Source organism: Lissotriton vulgaris, chromosome 4_1, assembly GCF_964263255.1.
Source record: "Lissotriton vulgaris chromosome 4_1, aLisVul1.2, whole genome shotgun sequence".
In the NCBI taxonomy this organism is placed as follows: Eukaryota; Metazoa; Chordata; class Amphibia; order Caudata; family Salamandridae; genus Lissotriton; species Lissotriton vulgaris.
This window is the reverse complement of record NC_141691.1, coordinates 2,065,048,216-2,065,074,411: the sequence shown is the minus strand read 5'-3', so window position 1 is coordinate 2,065,074,411 and position 26,196 is coordinate 2,065,048,216. Positions and strand designations below refer to the sequence as shown.

At 48.2% G+C, this 26,196-nt stretch overlaps 1 pseudogene across 1 annotated transcript in view; it reads right to left on the bottom strand.

The window, feature by feature from the left end:
* Positions 1-11,627: 11,627 nt before the first annotated feature.
* The window catches only part of LOC147724992 (uncharacterized), a 39,846-nt pseudogene continuing 25,277 nt past the window's right edge, over positions 11,628-26,196 (bottom strand). The window contains exon 2 of the transcript XR_015309945.1: positions 11,628-13,641. The product of XR_015309945.1 is annotated as an uncharacterized LOC147724992 (transcript). The remainder of the gene's footprint in view (positions 13,642-26,196) is intronic.

The window sequence follows — 26,196 nt, the reverse complement described above, 5'->3', positions numbered from 1 at the left end:
ATCACGTTACCACAGATAACACGTACAATATAGCAGGGAGAGAGGACACAGGAGATGAACAGATGAATAAATATAGTGGAATCAGGTTACCACAGATGGCACATACACGTTAACAGGGAGATAGGAAACAGGAGAAGATTAAATAGTAGAATGAGGAGGTTAAAGTCCTAGTGAGAAATTCGTATCAGGAGAGTGTAGGGGATTCCTACACAAGATCCTGTGGGTGCTCCTACGGAGGATAAAAACCTCAGTGATCAAAGTTTCTTAAGCAACGAGTTCAACAGACAATAAATTTTCAGCTGGGTATTTTTATTATCCAAAGTTCATATATTGTATTCCATATAGACTTGGTTAATGTTCAACAGACATTCTGTTCATTATTCACCATCAAAACAAATTTGTAATTCCAAAATCCCAATGCATTTTGGGACAGGGGTCCCTTCATCAGGGGAACAACGTGTCTCTGTAAGAGAAGCCAAACACTGTGTAAGGGAGTGGACATTTCTGTAGGAGCGTAAAGAAAAAAAGAAGAACCGAGAGAAATTCACCAGTTGTTGAATCAATGGTGCTCATATTTCTTACTATATCCAGTTTTTTTCCACATCAGACTGAGAACACCATCTTGGTACCGGAGTCTAAAAGTTACCTTTTCTTTTGTGGTACGTTACACACCCCCATTACCATGCACCCAGTGCGGGCCTAGATGGACGGTTTCTGTTCTTCAGGATAATGTCCTTCGCTGACATAATCCCCCGCAGAAACCAGTGACTTTCATCTAAATCAGACCTGTTCTTGATACCATTAGAAATACATTCCTTGGATGGTAGTGTTGTATCAGTGTGCACATTTACATTTAATCCGTCACCAGTAACCCTCACAGCATGTTCAGATGTGTTTATCCATTAACCTTCAATGCATGTTCAAATGTACACTCACCTTAATGGCCAGTCCAGATTTGCAGCATTACTCCGAAATCTTCACTGGTGTATAGGTTTGCACCATTACTCATTAATCATTATTGAAACTGCAGATGTGTCTTACTATGAACTCTTGTGATTGTCACAGGTGCACATCATTTAGGCCACCAATGCAGATCACTCACTGCTGGGTCCGGCACGTACCATTGTATACCGCTCACTGCTGGCTCCTGTACGTACCATTGTATATCACTCACTGCTGGCTCCAGCACATACCATTGTATATCACTCACTGCTAGATCCAGCATGTACCATTGTATATCGCTCACAGCTGGGTCCGGCACGTACCATTGTATACCGCTCACTGCTGGCTCTTGCACGTACCATTGTATATCACTCACTGCTGCCTCTGGCACATACCATTGTATATCGCTCACTGCTGGCTCCAGCATGTATCATTGTATATCACTCACTGCTGGCTCCGGCACGTACCATTGTATATCGCTCACTGCTGGGTCCGGCATGTACCATTGTATACCGCTCACTGCTGGCTCCTGCATGTACCATTGTATATAGCTCACTGCTGGCTCCGGCACGTACCATTGTATACCGTTCACTGCATCCCGGCACGTACCATTGTATATCACTCACTGCTGGCTCTGGCATGTTCCAGGGTATATCGCTCACTGCTGGCTCCCGCATGTGCCATTGTATATCGCTCATTGCTGGCTCCGGCATGTACCATTGTATATCACTCACTGCTGGCCCCAGCATGTACCATTGTATATAGCTCACTGCTGGCTCCGGCACGTACCATTGTATACCGTTCACTGCATCCCAACACGTACCATTGTATATCACTCACTGCTGGCCCCAGCATGTACCATTGTATATAGCTCACTGCTGGCTCCGGCACGTACCATTGTATACCGCTCACTGCATCCCGGCACTTACTATTGTATATCACTCACTGCTGGCTCCAGCACGTACCACTGTATATCGCTCACTGCTGGCCCTGGTTATTTCTCTCACTTCTGACCCCAGAACTTATCATTACAAATCCCTAACTCTCTCCAGCATGTACCATCACAGGTGCTAACTTATGGCCCCGTGTTGGACCATTACAGTTGCTACCTGCTGGCCTGACTGTACCAGTGAACATCACTCACTGCAGCCTGCATCCACCACCAATGCACCCGCTCCCTGAACCATAGTCACTAACCGTGCACACCACTCCCTGGACCATAGTCACCACTCCCTGAATCATAGTCACAAACCGTGCACACCGCTCCCTGAACTATAGTCACCACTCCCTGAACCATAGTCACTAACCGTGCACACCGCTCCCTGAACCATAGTCACCACTCCCTGAATCATAGTCACTAACCGTGCACACCGCTCCCTGAACCATAGTCACCACTCCCTGAACCATAGTCACTAACCGTGCACACCGCTCCCTGAACCATAGTCACCACTCCCTGAACCATAGTCACTAACCGTGCACACCGCTCCCTGAACCATAGTCACCACTCCCTGAACCATAGTCACTAACCGTGCACACCGCTCCCTGAACCATAGTCACCACTCCCTGAACCATAGTCACTAACCGTGCACACCACTCCCTGAATCATAGTCACTAACCGTGCACACCACTCCCTGAACCATAGTCACCACTCCCTGAATCATAGTCACTAACCGTGCACACCGCTCGCTGAACCATAGTCATCACTCCCTGAACCATAGTCACTAACCGTGCACACCGCTCCCTGAACCATAGTCCCCACTCCCTGAATCATAGTCACTGACCGTGCACACCGCTCCCTGAACCATAGTCACCGCTCCCTGAACCATAGTCACCACTCCCTGAACCATAGTCACTAACCGTGCACACCACTCCCTGAACCATAGTCACTAACCGTGGACACCGCTCCCTGAACCATAGTCACCACTCCCTGAACGATAGTCACCACTCCCTGAATCATAGTCACTAACCGTGCACACCACTCCCTGAACCATAGTCACCACTCCCTGAACCATAGTCACTAACCGTGCACACCGCTCCCTGAACCATAGTCACCACTCCCTGAACGATAGTCACTAACCGTGCACACCGCTCCCTGAACCATAGTCACTAACCGTGCACACCGCTCCCTGAACCATAGTCACCACTCCCTGAACGATAGTCACTAACCGTGCACACCGCTCCCTGAACCATAGTCACTAACCGTGCACACCACTCCCTGAACCATAGTCACTAACCGTGCACACCGCTCCCTGAACCATAGTCACCACTCCCTGAACCATAGTCACTAACCGTGCACACCGCTCCCTGAACCATAGTCACCACTCCCTGAACCATAGTCACTAACCGTGCACACCACTCCCTGAATCATAGTCACTAACCATGCACACCGCTCCCTGAACCATAGTCACCACTCCCTGAATCATAGTCACTAACCATGCACACCGCTCCCTGAACCATAGTCACCACTCCCTGAACCATAGTCACTAACCGTGCACACCGCTCCCTGAACCATAGTCACCACTCCTGAATCATAGTCACTAACCGTGCACACCGCTCCCTGAACCATAGTCACCACTCCTTGAACCATAGTCACCACTCCCTGAACCATAGTCACTAACCGTGCACACCACTCCCTGAACCATAGTCACTAACCGTGCACACCGCTCCCTGAACCATAGTTACCACTCCCTGAACCATAGTCACCACTCCCTGAATCATAGTCATTAACCGTGCACACCACTCCCTGAACCATAGTCACCACTCCCTGAACCATAGTCACTAACCGTGCACACCGCTCCCTGAACCATAGTCACCACTCCCTGAATCATAGTCACTAACCGTGCACACCGCTCCCTGAACCATAGTCACCACTCCCTGAACCATAGTCACTAACCGTGCACACCGCTCCCTGAACCATAGTCAGCACTCCCTGAACCATAGTCACTAACCGTTCACACCGCTCCCTGAACCATAGTCACCACTCCCTGAACCATAGTCACTAACCGTGCACACAGCTCCCTGAACCATAGTCACCACTCCCTGAACCATAGTCACTAACCGTGCACACCACTCCCTGAATCATAGTCACTAACCGTGCACACCGCTCCCTGAACCATAGTCACCACTCCCTGAATCATAGTCACTAACCGTACACACCGCTCCCTGAACCATAGTCACCACTCCCTGAACCATAGTCACTAACCGTGCACACCGCTCCCTGAACCATAGTCACCACTCCCTGAACCATACTCACCATTCCCTGAACCATAATCACTAACCGTGCACACCACTCCCTGAACCATAGTCACTAACCGTGCACACTGCTCCCTGAACCATAGTCACCACTCCCTGAACCATAGTCACCACTCCCTGAATCATAGTCACTAACTGTGCACACCACTCTCTGAACCATAGTCACCACTCCCTGAACCATAGTCACTAACCGTGCACACTGCTCCCTGAACCATAGTCACCACTCCCTGAACCATAGTTACTAACCTTGCACTCCGACTCCCAGATGCTGTCTCCTGCTGCCACAGCCTTGATTTTCGCGGTACAATTCTGAACCTATTGCAGAATTAGAGGGACTCGTAAAATCTACACAGGCACCGAGTGATGAGTTAAGTACAGACATGAGGAGGGGGCTACAGAGCAATGGGGTGCAGGCTGCAGCAACTATGCACTGGTAGGAACAGGTGCAGGGCAAAACGAGGATGTTAGTGACAGATGTCGCTGGTGTAAATCACTGGAGAGCAGTTCTGTGATGAGTGTGTCGTGATTGTGCAATGATGTTGGGAGAACCAGTGGTTCGGCACCAAGTGACCTGTAGATGGTGAGGTATGTGCTTGTCTGGCATTGAGCTGTGCACTACGGTAACAGTCAGCAACATGCTGTGGTGATTGTGCATTGCTGTCTGCCATACCACGTTAATGTGAAAGTGAAACTGAAACCAGCACCAGCGCTGCACTACTGAGAAAATTACAACCGCCAGCAGCTTTTGCACTACTGATGAAACTACATCCCCTCAGAAGCCTTTAATCTACTGAGAAAACTATAACCCCCTAGCAACCTTTGAACTACTACTGAAACTACAACCCCTTGCACCCATTGTATTACTGAGAAAACTACAACCTAAAGCAGCCACTGCAGTATTGATGAAGCTACAACTTCTAGCAGCTCTTGCAATACTGACAAAACTGCAGCTCCCAGCAGCTGTTGCACTACTAGTGAAACTGCAACCCCCAGCAGCCATTGAAAACTGGAGAAACTACAACATCCAGCAACCTTTGCACTGCTGAATAAAGCAGAACCCCAGAAGCCGTTGCACTACTGGCGAAACTACATCCCCCCGCAGTTTTTGCATTACTGCTGAAACTACAACCCCAGCAGCTGTTGCACCACTATTGAAATTACATCCCCCCACAGTTTTTACATTACTGCTGAAACTACAACCCCAGCAGCTGTTGCACCACTGGTGAAACTACAACCCCAGCAGCCTTTGCACCACTGCTGAAACTACAACCCCTGCAGCTGTTGCACCACTGCTGAAACTACAACTGCACCACTGCTGAAACTACAACCCCAGCAGCTGTTGCACCACTGCTGAAACTACAACTGCACCACTGCTGAAACTACAACCCCAGCAGCCTTTGCACCACTGCTGAAACTACAACCCGAGCAGCTGTTGCACCACTATTGAAACTACATCCCCCCACAGTTTTTACATTACTGCTGAAACTACAACCCCAGCAGCTGTTGCACCACTGGTGAAACTACAACCCCAGCAGCCTTTGCACCACTGCTGAAACTACAACCCCTGCAGCTGTTGCACCACTGCTGAAACTACAACTGCACCACTGCTGAAACTACAACCCCAGCAGCTGTTGCACCACTGCTGAAACTACAACTGCACCACTGCTGAAACTACAACCCCAGCAGCCTTTGCACCACTGCTGAAACTACAACCCCAGCAGCTGTTGCACCACTGGCTTAACAAAATGAAAACATTATCCCCAGCATGACACAGGGCACATTGAGAGATATGTCTGAGGCCTCCTTTGTTTTGTATTACTTCAGGTAGCTGTACTGTGTTGACACACATGACGCTGAACGCACACAGCATATTCATTGCACTGTGCAGTGGCTGAGCTTCCTATGCATAGACTCGTTGCCATGTGGCCTGCTGTCCCTGGTGGCATCTTCAGACTGCCACATATTTTTAGCCAAAAGAATTTTGGGAAAATGGTTTAATTTTCAGCAAATAAGTAAGGCTTTAACAGTTCTAGTGTGCAGTGTGCAGTGTTGCAGGTATAAAGTACTAGTTGCCAGCTGTGCACTCACTGTATTGGCCAGTTAATAATCACAGTACTGTGCAGGGGCGTGCACTGCACGGACCTCCACATTGACACAAGGTACTGTGCAGTGCACCAGCAGGGACAGCCGCTGTGCAGTGCACAATCAGGGACAGCCGCTGTGCAGTGCACTGGCAGGGACAGCCGCTGTGCAGTGCACCAGCAGGGACAGCTGCTGTGCAGTGCACCAGCAGGGACAGCTGCTGTGCAGTGCATCAGCAGGGAGAGCCGCTGTGCAGTGCACCATCAGGGACAGCCGCTGTGCAGTGAAACGGCAGGGACAGTCGCTGTGCAGTGCATTGGCAGGGACAGCCGCTGTGCAGTGCACCATCAGGGACAGCCGCTGTGCAGTGCAACGGCAGGGACAGTCGCTGTGCAGTGCATTGGCAGGGACAGCCGCTGTGCAGTGCACCAGCAGGGACAGCCACTGTGCAGTGCACCAGCAGGGACAGCCGCTGTGCAGTGCACCAGCAGGGACAGCCGCTGTGCAGTGCACCAGCAGGGACAGCCGCTGTGCAGTGCCTCGGCAGGGACAGCTGCTGTGCAGTGCATTGGCAGAGACAGCTGCTGTGCAGTGCATTGACAGGGACAGCTTCTGTGCAGTGTATCCGCAGGGAGAGCTGTGCAGTGCACCAGCAGGGACAGCCGCTGTGCAGTGCATCGGCAGGGACAGCTGCTGTGCAGTGCATCGACAGGGACAGCCGCTGTGCAGTGCATCAGTAGGGACAGCCGCTGTGCAGTGCACCAGCAGGGACAGCCGTTGTGCGGTGCATCAGCAGGAACAGCCGCTGTGCAGTGCATCAGCAGGGACAGCTGCTGTGCAGTGCACCAGCAGGGACAGCCGCTGTGCAGTGCACCAGCAGGGACAGCCACTGTGCAGTGCACCAGCAGGGACAGCCGCTGTGCAGTGCATCAGCAGGGAGAGCCGCTGTGCAGTGTACCAGCAGGGACAGCTGTTGTGTGGTGCATCAGCAGGGACAGCCGCTGTGCAGTGCATCAGTAGGGACAGCCGCTGTGCAGTGCACCAGCAGAGACAGCCGTTGTGCGGTGCATCAGCAGGGACAGCCGCTGTGCAGTGCACCATCAGGGACAGCCACTGTGCAGTGTACCAGCAGGCAGTGGAGCAGTGCACCAGCAGTGAGGGGTGTCACACTGCAGCTCTCCACCTCCGGTTCTTCGCCAGACTGTACCAGGTCACTGCTTATCATGTCCCAGCACCCACTGGCTCCTTGCACTGCAGCAACCAGACCCCCCACCCCGGACATTACCATATCACAATGCTGCTATCTTTATCATGGCCATCTAAAGCACATGTTCATTGGAGGGTCTGGGAGAAAAGAACTCCTCCAAGGACCATCAACACAACAAGCGGGCACTCCTAAATGAGGTGACGCTACGTGCTTCAAGGCACTGGAGTGTACTGCTGATGGCCACCTCTGCATCAGTTACTGACAGTTATCTCTCTGCCCCTAATAGAAGCTCCTTATCTCTCTCTGCCATAGGGTCAGACCACCTCTCTTCACCAGTGACATGCCAACTCTGTCCCAGTGATGGGCCACCTCTCTCTCTGCCCGGGAGACAGGAGATCTCTCACTGCCCTGGACAGGCCACCTTCCTGTTCTTAAAGGGCCTGCTTTCTGAAGTTGTGTCCACAAAAATCCAAGATCCTCAATGCAAACTTTAGATTTTCATTGGGAGTACGATTTGAATCACAACCTTCCTATAGCTCATTGTGAAAGATCCCATGTTGTGTACAGTGAATCAACATCAGCAGTTGCTGCAGGACTTTGAGATATGCCCCATATTTCTTACTCGATAAGATTTATAAGTCAGACCTGTACATGCTCTGCTTAGCTTGGGGATGTCTCCTCCAACCAAGAAGGTATCTTTCCCCTTATGAGATGCACTCAGCACCAGACGATAGAGTGGCAGGCCCCTTTGCCACGTACACTTTATTTTATTGACTGCAGGTGTCACCTTCCCATCGCTTTATTAAAGAATTCATCCTCACCCTGGGAGATTGCCTGGGCTATCCATTGATTAACAAGAGATGTCACAGGAGCATTCTGAGTCATTCTCATAGAAATGCCCAAAAGAACCAGATGGTTCAGTCCAGGAATGGGTGAGAGGAAAACCATTTACTGCAATGGGGTTTGCAATACATGGCCTCCCTAGTTAGATCCATCACACAAAGGTATCCACCGACCCTACAATAATCGCACCCAGACCGTAGAGTTCAAGACTGCACATTCTGCGTCCTCCTTGTGACAATAAACCAGCAAGCCTAGCTGTTTTTATTGGTGAGCCTCACCCACTCTGGTGGTGGTATGCCCCATCATCGGGCCACATCCTGTTCCTGGGTGAGCCTCGCCCTCTGGTAGTGAAATGCTTCATCATCGGGTCGCATTCTGTTCCTGGGTGAGCCTCACCCACTCTGGTGGTGGCATGCTTCATCATCGGGTCACATCTTGGGGCTAAAAACCAGGATGGGCTCAACAGTATTCCATGGAGCACATCTGAGATTTTTTGAGAGATGAAGTGAACAGTGCAGTGATCGCTGTCAAATGTGCTAGCACTCCATGCTTTAATAATGTTTTTTTGCAACTTTCTTCACTTCATTGTTTGGTTTAACATGTGAAAAGTGTCACTCTAAGTGTCACAGGCAGGGCAACAGAATGTCACTCATAAGTACCTTGAAACCATGGAAATGTCACACATGAGCAATCTGTAAACTTGGCCGCTATACGTACCCAAATATATGCAATCAATCACCTGCTTCAAAGGCACCTTCACAAGTACCAATAAAACATACACTTCTTTATCAGCTTCACTTTTGATTGACTGTGTTCACATGCAAAAGAATTCTCAGTCAATAAAGATCCAATTCATTTCAACAACGCTGGCATCCTATTGGGTTAGATCCAGAATATTAACGTACAATGTATAGATTAGGATCCGAATTCTTTCTGCCACCAATGATGGGAGAAACATTCTCAATAGTTTTAACAGGTGTAGCAAGCCGAACATATATCTTAAAATAGAAGGGTGCCTTCAAAGCATCCCAGTCAATGGCGATTCAGAGGTAGAACATTTTTAGACCCTCCTCGGTGGACATCCCTGTGTCAGTGTCTACAGATACGGTCACCTGTAAAAGGACATGTAGTTCCCAGATTCCCCTTTGCGATGGAACACACTCTCTGACAAATTCTGTATCAGACCACTAGCCTAACTTGCACAATGAAACGAAAGGAAGACTTTCATTGCCCTAATATATGATGAAAACACTTGAAATGCACAGAATTAAAGGTAAAGACTTTGCTTCTTTAAAAATCCCTGCCATTATCTAGAAAATGTTTGTATTTTCCACATCAGGCTCTCCGTCTCTTTGTCCCTGTGGATTTACATGTCCATTTGAGTCTCTTGGTCTCTATAAGTCTTTCTCCATCGCCCCTTCAAGATGCACTAGTTATATCCTTGCATATTACATCACGTAACACTTATCACATCTTACATAACTTAATTTGTCATGACGAGTGATACTTGATGTAGTGAGGCAAATGATCTGAAAAGACGTGTACGGAGGTGCGCGGCTCATATTAAATTGAAGGTGGTGCGTAAATTAGAAATTTAAGTTATACCTGCGGGTGCATACATTCTAATTTAAGTTATAACTATAATTTTAGAATTGCTAATGTTTGTATAGTTCAATTTGGGTTTGTATAGACAGAATAAATACAAATTTCCTAGCTATAACTTAGATTTAACGTTTGTTTTTTACTGAATGATTTTTGATTGAGTGGTTGCGAGTAGATAGTCATAGTTAGGATGTAGTTTCCATAGGAAGAGCGTTTTTTTTTTGCCAGTAGCTTTGGCGTCATTGGCGAATCCTCGCAAACTTTTGACGAATCCTCACGAAATTTTCAAAACTAGCTGAACGCTCAATTCAGCTCTTGTATTGAAAGTTACAGAGTGATCCCTAAAGCAGGGGATGAGATAAAGGGGGTCCCAGAACATGGTTTCCCCATTTTAATATCCATAAGAACTTTAGGCACGGCCACAGCCCAAACTTCTGAAGGAAATCACAACAAATTTGGCAGGAAAGTAGATGTTGCTTCAGGAAAGGGCCTTTTTGTAATTTGGTGTAAATCCTTTCAGAAGTTGCGAAGTTATTTAAATAATTTTCAGTTGTATATCTAGAAACGCAGAAGATCAGCGACCCCTCCTAATTTTGTGCTGAGATCTGATTGGCTGCCAACACTTTAAACCAGGAAGTTATGGCAGCCATCTTGTGACTCAGTTGAACCGAGTCACAGAAAGAAAACGTTAACAAAAACAAAAGGGGGCAGGTGTAGAAACACCCTGGCCCCCTAGGCCTCTTGTGGGACCCCTACCCCCCGGGCTAAAAAAACATTTATTTAAAAGCATTAGGCAGGAGTCACACTGGATCCGTGAATCATGCCGAAAATTTAAGAAAAAAAAGAAGTGCAAAAAATGTTCTCTTCATATGTTTATAGGTGGCTCAATGTTTGCAGTTGAAGGGGCAGGCAATGATCCATTGTATATAGATGTGGGCGTGTTTCTCTCCTTATGTGCACGTCGGTATGCATATAAGAAGTTTCTTGTGCAGTAATTCATTTTTTAAATCATTGTGCATCACAGAAAAACTAAACAAGAGTTGAAAGTCAAAAACTGTAGGAAATTATACAGAAGTAGCATAGCTTACTTTTTTAAAATTTTATTTAACATTTCTGGATATACATACATTTGCATCACTAGATCGACCTTTACCTTTCCCCTCGTTCTGTCCATTTCCATGGTTTCTCCCTTGTGTGGATTTTTGATGTCTCAATGTTCAGATTGAATCATTTCCTACATCCTGTGCACTGATAGAGTTTCTCACTAGTTTATCTGGTGTAGCAACAGATTGTTCTTATAGTGAAGCGTTTTCCACATTCTGTACACTGAAAGGGTTTCTTGCCAGAATTAAGTCTCTGATGCACCACTAGGTTTTACATCAAACTGATGTTTTTTTCTACATTTGCACAGTGGTAGGCTTTCTCAGCAGTGTGAATTCTTTGGTTCCGTAACATACATTTTTTATGAGTGAATCTTTTCTGATATTTTGTACACTAAAAGGGTTTCTCGCCAGTATGGATTCTGTGATGCAACCATAGACTTTGCTTCTGACTGCAGTTTTTTCCACATTCTCTGCAGTGGAAGGATTTCTCGCCAGTATGGATTTTCTGATGCTGCACTAGATTCTTCTTCCTATTGAAGTTTTTTCCACATTCTCCACAGTGGAAGGGTTTCTCGCCAGTATGGATTCTCTGATGACCCACTAGGTTGTTCTTCTTATTGAAGATTTTTTTCTTCATTCTCAAATGTGGAAGGGTTTCTCGCCAGCATGGATTCTCTGATGCACCACTAAATAATTTTTGAAACTGAAGTTCTTTCCAAATTCTCCTCAGTGGTAGGGTTTCTCAGCAGTAGGGATTCTTTGTTTCTCATATACTTTACACTGGTAGTGTTTCTCCCCGGGATCGTTTCTCCGATGCTTCACCAGCATGGATGTATCAGTGAAGCTTTTTCCACCTTCTATACAGTGGTATGGTTTCTCACTAGTGTGGGTTAACTGATGTCTCAACAGTGTGCTCTTCCAAACTGAAGCCATTTCCACAGTCCATACAATGATAAGGTTCCTCACCAGTATGGGCTCTCTGATGTAACAAAAGCCCTTTTGTTCGGGAGAAGCTTTTCTCACATTCAGTACAATGATAAGGTTTCTCACCTGTATGGACTCTCTGATGTTCCAAAAGCTGTCGTTTCTGAGAGAAGCTTTTCACACATTCTGTACATTGATAAGGTTTCTCACCAGTATGGACTCTCTGATGTTCCAAAAGGTGTCTTTTCTGAGAGAAGCTTTTCACACATTCTGTACATTGATAAGGTTTCTCACCAGTATGGACTCTCTGATGTGCCAAAAGCTGTCTTTTCTGAGAGAAGCTTTTCACACATTCTGTACATTGATAAGGTTTCTCACCTGTATGGGCTCTCTGATGTTCCAAAAGGTGCATTTTCCTAGAGAAGCTTTTCACACATTCTGTACATTGATAAGGTTTCTCACCAGTATGGACTCTAAGATGTCGGAAAAGGTATATTTTCAGAGAGAAGCTTTTCACACATTCTGTACATTGATGAGGTTTCTCACCAGTATGGACTCTCTGATGTGCCAAAAGGTATTTTTTCCGAGAGAAGCTTTTCACACATTCTGTACATTGATGAGGTTTCTCACCAGTATGGACTCTCTGATGTACCAAAAGGTTTATTTTCTGAGAGAAGCTTTTCACACATTCTGTACATTGATAAGGTTTCTCACCAGTATGGACTCTCTGATGTTGAAAAAGGTGGATTTTCTGAGAGAAGCTTTTCACACATTCGGTACATTGATAAGGTTTCTCACCAGTATGGACTCTCTGATGTTGCAAAAGGTGTATTTTCCGAGAGAAGCTTTTCACACATTCGGTACATTGATAAGGTTTCTCACCAGTATGGACTCTCTGATGTACCAAAAGTGTTGATTTCCAAGAGAAGTTTTTTCCACATTCTGAACAACTGTAGGGTTTTTCATCAGTATGGACTCTCTGGTGTCTCCACAGCTTCTCTGGCTCAGTGAAGCTTTTTCCACTTTCTGTACACTGATGTGACCTATCCGCAGATTTAACTATTTCATGCCTGTCCAGCAATGACCCCTCAGTGTACCTTTTCCGATAATCTGAATAGTGGTAGAGCATTTCCCCTGAAAGCATTTTCTGACAATTCAACAGAAAGTTCTGCGAGCAAAGCTTTAACCAGATGTAGTACAATGGTACTAGTGTGTCTTTTGAGGATATTCTGAGGTTTGAACTGATTTTACACTAGAATAAAAAAAAACTTTGTACACTTGTGGGGATCTGATGCATTATGGATCATCAGATGCAAGCACAGTTGTGAGCTCTGAGTGAAGCTTTTCTCAGACGTTGTACACTAATATGGTTTCTCGCCAGAACAGAACATCTATGATACATATAGAAAAATAATGGTAAAACGTTTTCACTTTATGTAATGATACAGGTTGTCCCTGGTTCGGATCTTCACGGGTGTCCATAAAGATGAGCTCTCTAGGAAGCTTTATCTCACACTAGGCCTGTGTTTCTCCCCAGAATACACAGCACAATGTGTATACAGGGCCGGGCTTCCAGTGGACGTTGCTTAGACTCTGCACACAGATACAATTCGTCTTCTTGTGATGCAGCTCAGGAATTTTCTGGTGCTGGGTGGCTGCAGGTCTGGTCATCAGGTCATTTTGATTCTGTGAATGAGAAACACATTTTTGTAACGTTAGAAATAGAAGGAAGTAGCTGTTTTCAGCCAAGAGTCTATAAAATGGAGAAGCAGGATGAGAATGAGTGATTTTGGAGTAAAGAGGCACAGAAGAAGGAAGGCATTGGTGACCGCCCTAGAGATATTAAGCTCCGGAGTCACCGTTGGAGAATAAATGTACAGTACAGTTTCTTGATTTTAATTAGTGAACTGGTTCATCCAGTGGGCTGCCGCCAATCATAAATCCTAATCACAATAGCCCAGGTTCAAGATACGGCCTAAGTCTCTGTATATCTTTCCCTGCCCAGAGGAGCACTGAGGAGCACTAAGGCTGCAGGGAGCTCAGGGGAGCACTGAGGCTTCAGGAGCCCATAGGAGCATTAAGGCTGCACGGAGCTTATAGGAGCAGTGAGGCAACAGGGGGGCTCAGAGGAGCACTGAGGTTGCAGGGGGCTCAGAGGAGCACTGAGGTTGCAGGGGGCTCAGAGGAGCACTGAGGCTGCAGGGGGTCACTGGAGCACAGAGGCTGTGGGTGGCAGAGGATTGATGGGGCTGCAGGAAGCTCACAGGAACACTGAGGCTGCAGGAGTCCAGAGGCACCCTCAGGCTCGAGTGAACACTGAGACTGCAGGGGGATCAGGGAAACAGTCAGCCTGCTGGAGCTCAGAGGAGCCCTTAGGGGGCTCAGGGGAGCACTGATGCTGCAGGGAGAGCACTGGAGCACTAAGGCTGCAGAGGCCTCAGAGGAGCACTGAGGCTGCAGGGGGCTCAGAGGAGCACTGAGGTTGCAGGGGGCTCAGAGGAGCACTGAGGTTGTAGGAGGCTCAGTGGAGCACTGAGGTTGCAGGGGGCTCAGAGGAGCACCGAGGTTGCAGGGGGCTCAGAAGAGCACTGAAGCTACAGGGAGCTCAGAGGAGCACTGAGGCTGCATGGAGCTCAGAGGAGCACTGACGCAGGGTGTCAGTGGAGCACAGAGGCTGCGGGGGGAATCAGAGGAGAAATGAGGCTGCAGCAGACTCAGAAGAGCAATGAGGTTGCAGGGGGCTTGGAGAAACACTGAGGCTGCAGGGAGCTCAGAGGAGCACTGAGGCCGCAGGGAGTTAATTTCTTCCACAGCTGCTTGACAGTGACAGGTCAAGGTCTTTTAGTTATACCCCGATGAACAAGACAGACTCTCTGTCCCATTAGAGTGCTCGGATGCTCTGAAAACGGGGCTAGCGACCCTGCCTTCCTATGCAATTGATTTGTTATTTAATGACACCATCTGTGCTGCTCAGACTCATGTTACCCACCCAATATATACTTAATATATCTTCTACCTCAACTCTCTGACTTATTTCAAACCTCTTTCTACTACTCTTTCGAATGCACTGCCCTATTTCTCACCCTATACCTCTATCAATATAATACACCAAGGATGTGGTGGTGTTTCTCACATGCAGGCAACTTTAGTGTTGCTGTTGGTCATACACGTGGCCAAACATTCTGTGGCATAGACATTATTTACCTATCCCCAGGACTGCAGTCTTCTGGAAATCTTTTGTCTGTCTATTTCTGCTTCTGTGAGATGTCATTGTTATTTATTGTTTTTTCAATATTGTAGAGCTTGTATATTGCCTTGCTGTTTTTTCAGACCATATGGTATACCTCATGGTGATGCCATTGTCATCAGGTGTCATGCAGCAGGATTTCTTGTTTCTTCTGCTAAAGCTACGTTTACACCAACACAGAATGACGTGTTAGATATACTTGTCGCCTGCTCTAATCTGTGATCACAAGGGGCTCGCCCAGGTGGCTTGGGAATGCATTCACTTCTGTAAAGCTGTAATCAACCTCAGTCTCTCAACTGGTCACTCACAAGCCACTGATGACCCTCAGATAGGTGGTGAGTGCAAAACTAGAAGGGGAGGAATTGTTGAAAATCCTGAGTAATCAGCAAATGAAAATACTTGTAAAGGACTGAAACCTCAAGGTATCTTCTCAGCCCTCCTCCACTACCTGTCACTAAACATGCCTACTGACTGTCCCACCTCTGTCATAAGTACAATCCGAGCTGGCAGTCCTTGCCAAAACCAGAGAACATCCTTCCTCTGGGCTTTTCTACATACACCGTGGCACAGCCTCTTCCTTTCGAAATTCGAAAGGGCCATACTGCTGGTCAACAGAGACACATGTCTGCCCTCTTACTGCTGTTAATGCTGGGAGCTGTCCCTACCATAATTGATTGGGTGGTGCTGTGGAAAGCCACAGCCAGCTCACTCTTCCCATCAGGAGAATATTACTCTCCCCGAAATGGGCCTGTCCACTACTGTATTTATTTTGCCAGGAGGTGGTTTAGCTATAGGCGAGATGGGCCGTGGATTCCCTCCTTGGTAGTCACCCCCAGTCGGTCTTTAGACAGACTTCTTTTCGTCTCTCCTTATTATCTCTTCCCTAGCTCCTATCCCCTCAATCTCTCCCCTTGCCTGCTACTCTGCCTACCCCCTGTCCTTTGTGCCCTTTGACTAGGCACTCCTTCTCCCCTTGTTGGGGAAAGATCCAATATTTATACTCTGGAGTCTCACGAACCCACTGAGTGAGTCCACTGCGCCAAGGGAGCCACTCCCACTTGAGGTATGGTATGGCACCCCTTGCCAAAGCACTCCCTCTCCCCTTTTCGGGGAAGGATCCAGTATGTAGGCCTTGGAGTCTCAGAGACCGCTCTGAGAGAGTCCACTGCGTAAAGGGAGCCTCTCGCAACAGAGATAGGGAAGTGATACCACTTCCCCTGGGATCACAGCTCACTGGACTTTGGACGTTGCCTTGACTCGTATACCGGTTTGTGTCCCCGTCACCCTTCCCCTCCTCTTCCCATGCTGTGTCTCTCACCCTCCCGTCCTCTTTCCCTCCTTCTTTACCTGTCTACTTCCCCTGCTCCAACCCCCTTCCCCTGAATCTCTCACCTTGCCTTTTCCCCTTACGTATTTGTGCTTATTGTTTATCTCGACCTTACAAGTAACTATGTTGCCATGCTTTAAGAACTATGTAACCTTTGTAGCAATGTAACCTGTAACTATGATCTGATGCTCATGTAAAGCACTCTGATACCTCCGGGTCCAGCCAGCGCTATATAAAACTTTTTTAAATACATTTTTTTTAAAAATCTCAAACCCCATACCACTATCATGACCCCAAAAATAGCCCTTTCTAGACTCTCCCTTTCCGTTTCTCCTCCTTGCACCATCTGACATCTCTTTAACTATACTGATCTCCCAAAAAAAGCCTATATAAACTCTTCCCTCAGACTTTTCCCTTCCACATCCCTTTTTACTCATCCCAGGCCTCCCACTATGCTATGATGTCCCAAAAAAAATTTAATTCCTTCACTCTTCTATCCCTCCACTATCCTTTTCAATCAAAATAACAGACTAACATGTCCACTTATCAAATATTCATATTTCACTATACTAATCCTCCATTAATCCTTTATTCGTTCAAGCAGCGTGCTACTCGCCGAAAAAAGCGCTTCAACACCTCATTAGAGCTATGAAGCACTGTATAAATGCAACCCTTTTTCCCACTTTTATCCCTCCGCTATCCTTCTCAATCCAATTAACTGACTAATATCCAACACTCAAATTACTTTCATATTTCACTATACTAATTCCCCACTCATCTTTTATGGGTTACGGAGTAGTGTGCTACTCGCTGAAAAATCACTTCAACACCCCATCAGGGGTAACAAGCTCTATAGATATATATATATGAAAACCTCTGTCCCTCTTCTATCTCTCTGCTCCCCTTCTTAATCCAAATAACCGACTAACATATCATCCACCACTCAAATTACTTTCATATTTCACTATACTAAGTCAACACTAAACCTTTATGGGTTCCGGAGTAGCGTGCTACTCGCCGAAAAGCAGTTCAACACCCCAATAGGGGTAACAAGTGCTTATAAATGCAAACCTTTTCCCCTCCTCTATCCCTCTGCTATCCTTCTCAAACCAAATAACTGATTAATATCCACCACTCCAAAGAATTTCACATTTCACTATACTAATTCACCACTAATCCTTATGGGTTGCGGAGTAGCTTGCTAGTAGCCAAAAAAGCGCTTTGACGCATCATCAGGGGTAGTAAGCGCTATATAAATGCAATTACAATACAATACCCCCACAATGGTTCTGATTCTTTTGAAACAAGAAAGCACGGAGAAGAGCAAGGAACCTCCTCCATTGTCCCACCCAACTGCATCTGGTCTCACAACAAACTGATCCTGTCCGACCCCTGGCTTCAATACCAGAAACTTGTTACTGTCCTCGGCAGAAGAAAGAAAGATAACTGCTTTCCCACCCAGCGCCAGAGGAATACTGTTTCCTGGTGGTTTAGAGCTCCAAGGCTCCCCAGCCCATGGAAATAATTACCACATACCAGACAGGTAAGCCGCCTGCTCTCACTCAAGTAGCGCATTTAAATGTTAAACATTCTGGAGACATTAAACTTGTTTTCATCAGTCTTTTCTCTTGCCGATATCACTTTACCGGAACTTACAATGGACAACACGTATAGCCTCTAAACCTTAAGGGAGGAATGCACTTTTTAAAGAGTATGGAGAGATGAAGATTAAAAGGGAGCAGTGACCAGAATAACTCAGATAATCTCAAGATTGCAAGTGCAAACCGTGTTGTAATTATTTGTCTTCCATTCTGTGAGAAGTTGGCCTGGTATATGATGCTCACTAGTTCTAGTGATCACCTTGTACCATGCCAAGCAACCCTTATGGTGATTGGTTGTAAGTCAACCTTATAGACCAGTTATCCTAGTGGTAACGTGGACAAAGCAGTCTTAGGCTAAACTCTGAAAGGCATGTGAAGCCAGTTGTATTACCATACACAATCCCCTTGAATACCAAATGAAAGGACACCACACAGATATATATTGAAAATATATATAGATTTATTAACTACAAATATCCCCTGAACTCTTTATGAGAACAGAAGCACAAGCGTTAAACACAAGACAGTTTAAAATACACAAAAGTTGCACAATATGGATGAGCCCTAGGGGCCACCTAAACCATATACTAAGAAAGTGGTATAAGAGATACCAATCGAAACGGAAACAGGCCTAGGGCCTTGGGAATCGCTGGAGCTGATCGGGACTAGCAGTGACTAAGTCGGGAAAGGCCCGCGGGACTCGGGTGCAGTGTTTAAAGTGCAAGCACTCACCAATGTTAAGTCTATGGTGCGTAAAAAGTACAAAGTTAGTTAGTTCGGAACCTTCCGAGTGACCTAGAAAGCTGAAACCTAAGACACAGGCCCTAAAGGTGTGTACCAGTGTGGGAACACCGGCGTTGCTGAGTTACCTCACCCACAGGACGCGGGTGTACAGGGTCGAAGTAGTGTCGGGTTTCGTCATGCTGGTCGATGGTGCTTGGAGCTGAAGATGCTGCAGGTGGCTCGATGTGAAGAGTTCCGGTGGATCCAAGGGTGGATCTGAAGATGTGAAGGCCTGAAAGCAGAGGGGACAATGTTCAAAGTCACTAGCCAGGGACTACCGTGGAACCAGATTAGATCCAGGCGATGTCGGGTGCAAACAGGCATTAAGGTGTAGCTTCTCTCTGCAGCCACGTGGACACCAGGGGTCAAGGACGTCCAGGAGTCGGTCATGAGCTGTCCCACAAAGACTTCTCACTGTTGGCGGTGTCAGCAACTTGATTGTAGCAAACAGGCCTTGGCTAATGCAAGCCACGCAGAAATCAAAAAAGGCTTGTCACTCGGACCAGCAAGGTCAGAGCGGGTGCTCCCTTTCACAGGAGCGAGGGCAAGTCTGGAGCAACCAGACCCGCAGTGTAGTTTGTAGTTGTAGCCGCCAAGATGGCCACTGACCACGTGGCTAGTGGCCGGGATGGCACGTCAAGTGGCACAATGCAAAAGGGCCCCACGCATCTCGTGGAGATGCTGGGGGGCTGATCTTCGGTACAAGGGCTGCTCGGTGGTGGGGGTTCTCAGTCCCCAAAGCACAACGTCGAGGGTGATATCAGATGCTGCGCAGTCAGCTTCTCGGGGTCTTCCAAGAGGTCCGGTCTCACGTCTCTCGATGCCTCCACGGGTCCCTTCTTTGCAGGGACTGTGGATCGGGCTGTGAGAAGTCTGGGAGTCTGGGTCTTGTCAGGCTCTGGGCTCGGGCTCCGGTGGGAGGCGGCGGCAAAGCAGATGTCCAGTCGCTGGTTGGTACCTGTTTTCACAGGGTGGCCACTCCTAGGCCACAAGGGAGATTCTCTTCAGTCTTCTGTGCAGCAGAATGTCGAAGTCCGGCGTCTTCTTCGTTTAAAGTTGATTTCAGGATGTTCTGAGGTGCAATGGCACTGCTCCCACTCTTATTCCCAATCTGAGGGGTGGATCACCTACTAGGTCCCTCCTCTGGGTGGGACCAGGAAGGGGGGCGTTTACACCCCCTTTCCTTTGTCCAGCTCCTCGCCAGGCCTGGGTCTGGAAAGTCCCAGGACCAGTTTGGACTGGCTTATGCACGGGGACACCTTGTGTGCCCCGGGCATGTCTCAATCTATTCAGCCCTGTCCTACCCAATACACAAAACCCTGTCTGGGGTGGTGCTCGCACCTCCCAAAGCAGGAAACCCTTTGTCCAAGCCTCCCTCGCTGGAAGGACTCCCAGCAGCAGGAGGTCAGACTTGTGTCTGTGGTGGCAGCATCCATTTTGTGATGCTGAGGCTCTGGTTAACTTTAACCGGGGTTAAGGCTACACACATGTCATGTCCCTCTAGAAGGGTGGAATGCTATCCCCGTCGACAGAACTGTCGAGGGGATAGTATTCCAAATCATATGACACCTTACTCGACATGTTTTGATAAAGCCAAACCAAAGTTAGCACATAACCGCGAGGATTATAATGCACTTAAGAGTATATGGTATGGCAATATCCCGGAAGAGCTAAGGGAGTGGTTCCCGACAGCTGCAGACAGGCTCAGCTCATGCTAGAGCACCATCTCACATATTTCCAAGCACTCTGCCTCCAGGATTGATGAGGCCTTCCATAGGAGTGGCTGATAGGAACCTATGTGTCCTGTTTAGGTTAGGTATAGGGATACTACACCTAAGCAAGGGGTGATTACACCGACTTGCCCCAGCTGAGTGATCAGCCAGTTGTGTCAAATATGGAGGCCAGGCCAGGGGTGGCATAATACATGCTGCAGCCCCTGGTAGGCCTTGGAAACACCTATGCCCTGGGTACCTAGGGTACACTGTTACAGGGGCCAATAAGGTGAACCAGTTCCAATTCGTAATGCACCTAGAGTGCATTGGCAGTAGTTTAGAGAGAGAACAGCAGGCTGTGGGTCTGATTAGCAGGCCCACAGCCACATTTAGTCATAAACCAGTAAAGCAAAAAGCAAAAATTTGGGGTGACCATAGGATAGCAGACCCTACTCTCCTACACAACCCCCCCCCAAATGAAGGGACATTAGACTAACCTTGACCAGTTGTGTCTTCATGTTCTAAGTGGAAGTACCTGGAGAGACCATCTGCGTTGCCACGGTCGGTCCCTGGGCGGTGCTCCACTGTAAAGTCCATCCCCTGTAGGGAAATGGACCACCTGAGTAGTTTGGGGTTTTCACCCTTCATCTGATTAAGCCATAAGAGGGGCTTATGGTCGGTCTGAATCTTGAAGTGAGTGCCAAACAAGTATGGTCTCAACCTCTTCAGGGCCCACACTACAGCAAAGGCCTCCCTCTCTATAGCTGACCAACGTTTCTCTCTGGGGGTCAACCTTCTGCTAATAAAAGCAATGGGCTGGTCCTGGCCATCTACATTAGGCTGTGAAAGCACTGCTCCCACTCCCAACTCAGAAGCATCTGTTTGGACAATGAACTCTCTTGAGTAGTCAGGACTCTTCAGGATAGGTGCAGAGCACATGGCCTTCTTCAGGTCATCAAATGCCTTTTGACAGTTTACTGTCCATGAACCTTTTTGGGCATCTTCTTGGATGTCAGATCATTAAGAGGGGTCACAATGGACCCATAGTTCTTAACAAACTTCCTGTAGTACCCAGTCAGGCCCAGGAAAGCTCTGACCTGAGTCTGGGTAGTTGGAGGGGACCAGTCCTTGATGGTCTGGATCTTACTCTCCAGTGGTTGAACTTGGCCTCCACCTACAAGGTGGCCCAAGTATACAACTTTACTCTGCCCTATCTGGCACTTTGTTGTCTTGATAGTGAGGCCTGCCTTTTGCAGAGCCTCAAGCACTTCCTTCAGGTGTAAAAGGTGATCCTCCCAGGTGGAGCTGAAGACAGCAATATCATCCAGATATGCTGCGCAAAAGTAATCCAACCCAGTAAGGACTTGATTCACCAACCTTTGGAAGGTGGCAGGTGCATTTTTCAAACCAAAGGGCATCACCACAAATTGATAATGCCCACCTGGGGTAGAAAATGCAGCTTTGGCTTTAGACTCCTCAGCTAATCTGATTTGCCAGTAGCCAGCTGTCAAGTCAAATGTGCTCAAATGTTTGGCAGAAGCCAACTTGTCAATGAGCTCATCTGCCCTTGGAATGGGGTGTGCATCTGTCCTGGTGACAGCATTGAGTCCTCTGTAATCCACACAGAACCTCATCTCTCTCTTGCCATCTTTGGTGTGAGGTTTGGGGACCAGAACCACTGGGCTAGCCCAGGGGCTCTCTGAAGGCTCAATGACACCTAATTCCAGTATCTTTTGCAACTCAGTCTTTATACAGTCCCTGACGTGGTCAGTGTAGGAAGGTAGATACCTGACTATGGTTACCCCCGACTTTTTGCCTGGTGTTTTGCTGGTTTTCCGACTTAGTTGACCTGGGGCCCTGCCAATCAGGATCCCGGGCCTACTGCTCTCTCTCTAAAATGGATTCCATGTACCTTAGGTACATTTCCAATTGGAACTGGGCCACCTTGTCAGACCCTGTAACTCAGGGCATCGGTGTACCCAGGGCCTACCAGGGGCTGAAGCATGTATTATGCCACCCCTGAATGGCCATCTAAATCTGACACAACTGGCTGCACGACAGCTGGGGCAACGTGGCGTACTCGCCCTTTGCTGTAGGTATAGTATCCCTATATTTAACCCTCAAATGGACACCCGAGTTCCTATCAGTCACTCCTATGGCAGGCCTTGACAATCCTGAAGGCAGAGTGCGTGGAATCGTGTGAATTGGGCTCTGGCACGAGCCGAGCACGGTTGCAGCTTGCGGAACCAAGACCCAATGGCTGTTCCATGATAACGCGTATCATATTGGTAACTTCGGTATAGCGTTATCAAGACATGTCGAGTAAGGTGTCATACGAATCGGGATGCTGCCCCCTCACCAATTCTGGCGACGAGGTTAGCATTCCGCCCTTCTAGAGGGACACGACATGTTCGTAACTGTGAACCCCGGTTAAAGTTAACTGAAGCCTCAGCTCCACAAAATGGACGCTGCCACCACAGACACGAGTCTGACCTCCTGCTGCTGGGAGTCCTTCCAGCGAGGAGAGCTTGGACAAAGGGTTTCCTGCCCGGGGCGGTGTTCGCACCATCCCAGACAGGGTTTTGTGTATCCTGGGTAGGCAGGGCTTTACAGGAAGGTGACTGCGGAGTGGCACCCCGGTGCTCACTACGCATCTGCCAGCTAGAACCAGTTTCAGGGGCGCCAGCCCCTGACCTGGGGAAAGTCCGGCAGGGGAGAGGGGTGTAACTACCCCCCTTTCTGGTCCCACCCCTAGGGCAGGACCTAGTCATGTACCCACCCCTTTCTTTAGGATAAAGGCCGGAGCGGGGACCCTTCCAAATTAGATCATCTTTGAATCAAGAACTACTTTCTACGAAAGGACATTCGAGACTCTTCTCAAGACTTCTCCCTTGTGGCTAAGGAGTAGTCACCCTGCACCCGCAGGCACCATCTAAGAATTCTGCGGTTTGCTGCAAGTCCTTCCTCAGGAATCCGACGACCCAGCTTGACGAGAACCGGCTTCCCTGGCACCTCTGACCTCTACCCACATCGTCAGCTCAGCTGAGATCTGTGGGTGCGATGAGACCTCGAGGGACCGACCATCATCAAAACCTGCACGCTTTCTTAAACCAGCACGATCACCGAAGGAATCCTCTGGTGAGTGCTCTGGGGTCCGAGAAGACCCGACCCTGAGCAGCTCCAGCACCGAAGCGCAGCCTCCCAGTATCTCCACGATCTGCGTGGGGCCCTTCTGCTTTGCTGTTCAGCACGTTGTCCGATCATTAGCCGCTGGCTTGTGACCCTTTGACGACGAACGACAACCAACGTTGCTGGTCTGGTTGCTCCAGACTAGCCTTTTGCTCCTTTTTACGAGAGGAGCACCCCGGACCCTCCTGGTCCACTCAAGATGCCATTTTAGGCCCACCACGTGGCCCTGAAATCTGCCAAGGCTTGTTGCCCCAATCCTGGGCCCAGCGACGCCGACAGCATCAACCTTCGTGGGACAGCTCGCACCTCCATCCTGGTCGCCGACAACGCCTCCTGGTCCGTGAGACTGCAGAGCCTAGTGTCGCCCACTCACCTAGTCGAGGTGATGGCCGTCCGGTGCCCTCCTGGTACCCTCTGACTACTGGCTAGTAGTACGAACTTGGTCCCCTCTGCTTTCAGGTATCATCAATCTCTGATCCAGGCTTGGATCTCTACGAACTATTCTTCACTGGTCGCCGGCCAGCAACTCCTTCCTTCCGGCTCGTGGCTCGTCAGCAAAGACCCCCGACGCCTGTAGGACTTGTGCAGCCGCAGCCCTTGTGGCTAGGTAACTTCGGCATTTCTGTGCCCGCATAGCCTCCTTACTTAAGGGTCCCGAGTCCCTCGCTTCCGACTTGCCTTATCGGGTCCGCCCGGGACCACTAAACTTTCCGTGCCCTCGGGCACTTGTATTAATTGTGCACTTGAAGTATTTTCCTAAGAGTTTTGTTCTGTGCTTAGTACCCTGTCCTCATAAAGAGTCCAGGGCTGTTGTGATTCTAATAAATACACTGTTTATTTTCATAACACTTGTGTGGTGTCCTTTCACTTGGTGTTCAAGGGGTATTTGATGGTATAACAGCTGGCTTAACACGCCCTCTAGAGTTTAGCCCGAAGACTGCTCGTATCCACGCTACTAGGATAGCTGGTCTAAGGTTGACTTACAACCAATCACCATAAGGGTCGTTTGGACCGATGCATAGTGGTCGCTAGAATAGTGAACACTGCATATCGGGCCAACTTCTCACATTGGTGAGCAGCGGTTGGGATTTGAGCTTGCTGTTGTTTTACCACGCGTATCCTAAGAATATCTTGTGAAATATCGCATAAGTACTCCAGGTACATATAACTTAGCTTAGAATACTCTGAGTTCTACTGAACCAGCTGTTGTAGCTCCTCAAGGCTCAGCACACCTTGGCTACAATTCTTAGCAAGGGATCAGTAGGTAAACATATAGTGTAGGTAGGTGCATCACTTACACCACACTAGAAGCAGCATGTCCGACAAAGGAGGAAACTCTGAGTCTCCCCTTGTGTCAGTCGACCTTCCACAGGTCACGTCCAGATATGCTGCACTTAGCTTCCAAAAGATGCGACAGCTCTGTACATCTCGGAAGTTAAAACAGGGTTCAAACCCTACAACTCCATTTCTGATTGGTCTCTTGGAGACTTATGATGCTAGGAGGGCGGGTAACACCGACCCTTCTCATCCAGAAGAGAGTATGCCCCCCCTCGAGGGAACCCGAGGTGACCCTGACCTTATCCATCTCTCCGCAGAAGGTGAAGAGGAGGATGAGGATCTAAAGCCATCTGGGGACGAGGCAGACAAAGGTCTAGAAGTAGTTAGCCAGCTAACTAAGGCCAACTTAAGCCGGCACGAGAATGGTACTAGGAGACCCCTGGGGCCCCTCTCAGGCCAGCTTAACATTGGGAGTGGACGAGTTAGGTCTCTATCGAGAGGCTCTAACAGATCCATTCAAACCAATGGCTCTCGAGGCTCTGCTCGAAGAGGGATGACATCCCCTCAGAGGAGAGTGTACGAAGCGAAGGAGCGGGAAGCCAATCTGCGGATCGAAAGGGAAGAACTTGCCCTAGCCAAAGAAAGACTCGCCTTTGCAAGAGAGCAAGAATTGAGCGGGACAAATCCCACTGGTGGCAGCATTCCCCCACGGGAAAACAGGAGTTTAGACACTAGACACCTGAGTAAGATAGTGCCCCCCTTTAAACAAGGGGATGACATCCACAAATGGATGACTGCTTTGGAGAGGGCTTGCACTGTACAGTGTGTCCCCCAGAGTCAGTGGGCAGTTATCTTGTGGCTCTCCTTTGAAGGCAAAGGTAGAGATAAGCTCCTCACTACTAGAGCTGAGGATGCTAACAATTACCAAGTCCTGAAGAATACACTGATTGATGGGTTTGGTTTAACCACTGAACAGTACAGGTTGATGTTCAGAGATACCCAGAAAGCTCAGTCTCAGGATTGGACTGACTTTGTTGATTGTGCCACTAAGGCTTTCGAAGGCTGGCTACTGGGAAGTAAGGTTACTGATTTTAAAAGGATTGT